The 5,000-nt window shown below is 47.3% G+C and overlaps 1 protein-coding gene across 4 annotated transcripts in view; it reads right to left on the bottom strand.

Moving 5' to 3' along the window:
• LOC133122172 (protein kinase C alpha type) overlaps positions 1-5,000 on the bottom strand; it is a 193,726-nt gene that overhangs the window by 132,900 nt on the left and 55,826 nt on the right. The window lies entirely within an intron of this gene.

The following is a 5,000-nucleotide window of genomic DNA, read 5'->3' as shown; positions in this document are numbered from 1 at the left end:
CACACACACACACACACACAAATATACACACACACAGATATACACACACACAGACACACACACACACACACAGATATACACACACACACACACACACACACACACACAGCCACAATAAGATCTGCACAGCCGTTGGGCCCTTGAGCAAGGCCCTTAACCCTGCATTGATCCAGGGGAGGATTGTCTCCTGCTTAGTCTAATCAACTGTACGTCGCTCTGGATAAGAGCGTCTGCCAAATGCCAATAATGTAATGTAATGCTTAAGCACATCCTCACATACACAACATACACAAGGCACACATATGGGCACACAAACACATTTTCTCTCTCTCTCTCTCTCTCTCTCTCTCTCTCCTCCCCCCCCCCCACCCCACAGCCTAACCGCTGTCACTCGCCTTGCCTTATAGTCTTGTAGGAACAGTTACACGGCAGTAGACTGAATCATGCAGAGCTCAGACACTCCCATTGCAGAGCGCTACATCACTGTTTTAATAATAGATACACTGGGGGTATCATTTTCTCAATCTGTGTGCACTGTAGCTGATGGCCACACGCTCCAGTGCTCCCCGAGCAGCTCACACATCAGGCCCAGAGGCTGCCAGGCTCGGATTGAGCGGGCCGCGGTGAGACCAGGAGGAAGCCAGGCTTCCTGCTGTCAGACAGACAGACCCATAACCACCACGGGGCGACGTGGCTCAGGCAGTAAGAGCAGTCGTCTGGCAGTCGGAGGGTTACCGGTTCGATCCCCCGCCCGGGCTGTGTCGAAGTGTCCCTGAGCAAGACACCTAACCCCCAAATGCTCCTGACGAGCTCAGTTCAGTTTATTCTTTGTCCCAAATGGGCAATTTGTTTGCAGCAGGACCACACACATACCACGCAACGGTGCCTTGCATGGCAGCCAATCGTCGAATGGGTGAATGAGAAGCATCAATTGTACAGCGCTTTGGATAAAGGCGCTATATAAATTCCAACCATTTACCGTTTACCACACTGTTCATAAACTCAACCCTGAACGCCGAGGCTCCACTGGTGGGAAAGCCTGGGCGCTTCTCCTCGTTTTCCGTCCAAAATCAGAGTGTTTACGCAATTAAAGGGCAAATGCTAATGGAGGCCCTTCCAGGCAAAGCCCTGCTTTTCTAAAAATTGATTTCCATAGAAGCCTCTCCGTCAAGCGCAACCACAGAGCAACAGCTGCAAATCATCCCGAATCGCCCCAGATTCCCAGATTCCCCCTGCCGGTCACACGGAGACCCCAGGGCGACGAGGGCCTGCACCTCACCCTGCCGCCCGGCTGTAAATAATAACGCTTCATAAATAACGGGTAACAGAGAGCGGGGAACATTAGGCCCATGAGCTCGGCTTTCATTTCCTCCGTGATGAATGTCCCGCGACTCCCTCCAGCGGACCCGGACTCCGTCAGATTGCACCTATAAAGAGATGCGCCGTCGAAACAAAAAATTTATGTCACAACGCGACGACAGTTATTGGTCTCGTTCTATCCTAATTCACAATCTTGCCAGGAGTTGTCAAATAAAAAGATTCATTCCCAGGCAAGATTAAAAGTACAGGCCGTACAAACCGCTTGGTGACGAATAAATTGTTCCATTACCAGAGTTAGAAATCATGTTTTAACAGCAATGGAATGGGGGCGGGGGAGCAAGAAGAGCACCCTCAATACCAGCGCTCATTTAGAAAGCTGTCACAGGTTAACTCCACCTGGTTCAACTTGGGTGACTCTTACTGCATTTGCATACAGAAGTAGACTCACAGAACAGGGCTGTGAATGGGACCGTTTCCTTTAGGAAGAAGTGCGAGGCCAGGACTTCTAACAGTCTAAAGTTAGAAACCACTGTGTCGTTGTGTTTGCAATGCAAATTAAAAAGGACTGAGACGAGGAGTCCTTGCATTGCATTGGAGTCTATGGAGTCTATTCCAGAAGAGTGTTTGTGAAGGCCGATGGCTCAGTGTCTAACAATGTGCCATGGTCCATTTAAATCTCATGGATCATTTGCAGCAGAATCCCTTTTAGCCTCATCATTTGGCCCATTGGCATATACCTGCAGCCTAATTGGGCGACAGGGAGCAATTAAACTCTGTCTTGTTACTGAGATCTGTTACTATTACACAGATCAAAACACACCAATTCCTTCATTCCCCATGGGAAATACACTGAGCTCATACCGACGGTAACCTCCTGTCCTACAGTATGTGCCCTGTGTGTCCAGGGTCCTTCATAACAAAACCTTCAAAGGGATCCGACGTCAGCCAACCCCGCTTTGATTTATGAGCGCAATGCTCTCCTTCATTGTGTACGTGGCAGGGGAGGAAGCAGGGGCCAGGGCAAGGGCAGGAAATTAATGGAAGGGGCTCCGGTCTGCCCGAGCAGACGGAGCCCTGGCGTCTTCATTAGACAGACCCAGCCATGGAGGCCTGCTGAGGCTGTCCCTCTGTCAGGCTGTGCTACTGGCCTGTGGCCAGTCACACCGCGATGTTTCACCACCAGTACATGGAAGCATTACGTCTCCGTATGACACTGGAACATTACGTCTCCGTATGACACTGGAACATCACGTCTCTGTATGACACTGGAGCATTACGTCTCCGTATGACACTGGAACATCACGTCTCCGTATGACACTGGAGCATTACGTCTCCGTATGACACTGGAACATCACGTCTCCGTATGACACTGGAGCATCACGTCTCTGTATGACACTGGAACATTACATCTCCGTATGACACTGGAACATCACGTCTCCGTATGACACTGGAGCATTATGTCTCCGTATGACACTGGAGCATTACGTCTCCGTATGACACTGGAGCATTACGCCTCCGTATGACACTGGAGCATTATGTCTCCGTATGACACTGGAGCATTACGTCTCCGTATGACACTGGAGCATTACGTCTCCGTATGACACTGGAACATCACGTCTCCGTATGACACTGGAGCATTACGTCTCCGTATGACACTGGAGCATTACGTCTCCGTATGACACTGGAGCATTACGTCTCCGTATGACACTGGAGCATTACGTCTCCGTATGACACTGGAACATCACGTCTCCATATGACACTGGAACATCACGTCTCCGTATGACACTGGAACATCAGGTCTCTGTATGACACTGGAGCATTACGTCTCCGTATGACACTCGAGCATTATGTCTCTGTATGATACTGGAGCATTATGTTGTACGTCGCTCTGGATAAGAGCGTCTGCCAAATGCCAATAATGTAATGTAATGTATGTCTCCGTATGACACTGGAGCATTACGTCTCCGTATGACACTGGAGCATTACGTCTCCGTATGACACTGGAGCATTACGTCTCCGTATGACACTGGAACAGTTCTGTTGAGAGTGAGGCTTGTTCAATGATAGGAATGGATTTACAACGGTCTTGTAATAATATTTTAACACAAAAATCTTACTTATTGTACCTTTAAGCTTGGGACCAGCAGTGGCACCTGGGAATACTGGCTGAGAAAGTGTGTACAAAGACACCCGGGGCTTGCTTGCTTAATTCAGCTCTGAATATGCCCACAGCATCAGCCACGTTAAAAAAAGAACAGAAAATGTCACGGTGACTTTTAAAAGGCTAAGACGAGTGGGATGTCTCTGTGTGACCTTATCATTATTTCACTTTCAGAACAGAATAAATTATGCAGTGGTGACAATGTAATGTGGGTTTTTCCAATCAATATTTATTAAAACATCGATCCTTGTGTGTAGTAAAACTTATCCCCCCCCCCCCCATAAGGCCCACTATAATTCCACAAGCACCAGTACCAATACAATTTTAATAACACTTTTTTACATCACTACACACACTTGGGATGAAAATAAAGTGGTCAGGTTAGATTGAGTTTCAAAACAAACTGGCACCCATGTTCAAGGATCACTCATTAAAGCTAGCAACAGTATTCAAACAACACACCTGCGGGGGCACCTCAATGCTTTTAACAGTGACCCCTCTGGGAAAACAGCTAAATCAATAGCCCAGCTCTGAGAAAAAGCCTTCCTCCACAAATGTTCAGTTCACCAGATCTGTTGGTGAGGATTGCTCAGCATGACACACTGCATAATATTACAAAACAGCGATGACCATGAAATGCTTGCCTCATGCTTAAGTGTCATCGGCAACCTTAGCAACCATCACAATGGTTGTGATGTCTGCAGATCCTGCTCACGACAACAGCCGGAAAGCTATTCTGTTTGCGTACTGAATAGTTTGATTGAAGGTGAAGGTCACACTTGTTTTAAAGCTTCTGTTAATAATCTAAACAAATTTCCACCTCTTATATAATCTCTAAATTGAAGCAAATAAATCAGGCATGCACTTCCTCTTTTATATAAATGTGGCACCTAACAGGGGGCAGCACCTGTTCAGTTTCCACCATAATTTGGACTGGCCAACTCTCTGCAACCACAGCCACGTTCCTGTGTGAACCTCAGTGCAGAGTGACATCCGGGGTTCTCCTCTTAAACATGTGGTCTCACCAGAAGCTACTTTTCACTCTCCACAGCTTCCACAGAACCCTCCCATACTCTGGACTTAGAGCTTAGTCCGGATTTGACCTGATGCTGTGGCATTTCCTATCGTTTTAATCAAAACTAATACCACACCTACACTGTATTTACATGTCTTCATCATGAAAATCTAGATGCATTTGGAACTACTTCTGAATACTCAGACAAACCTCACTTGAATGGCAGAATAATGATTCAACGGACCTTTCTCCAGTGTCTCATTTGGCAGCATGAGTACTTTATAGGTGTTTGAGTAACACTGGAAGACTTAATGACAGTAGTCATTGAGTTAAGTCCATTAAGGAGGGCAATGCTTCACTGCACAGCTTAGCCGCATAATGCTAATTGCTCAGGGTGAGTTCAACCCCCCCTACAAGGACCTATGGCCATGGAAGCCGTGCATCCATGCAGCTCACAGATAACACAGTGGGAGTTACTCAGTGCTTCGGAGCAATATCGGGGTG

Source organism: Conger conger, chromosome 2 (assembly GCF_963514075.1).
Source record: "Conger conger chromosome 2, fConCon1.1, whole genome shotgun sequence".
NCBI lineage: Eukaryota > Metazoa > Chordata > Actinopteri > Anguilliformes > Congridae > Conger > Conger conger.
The sequence above is the reverse complement of the archived record's forward strand: the minus strand, read 5'-3'. Positions and strand labels throughout refer to the sequence as shown.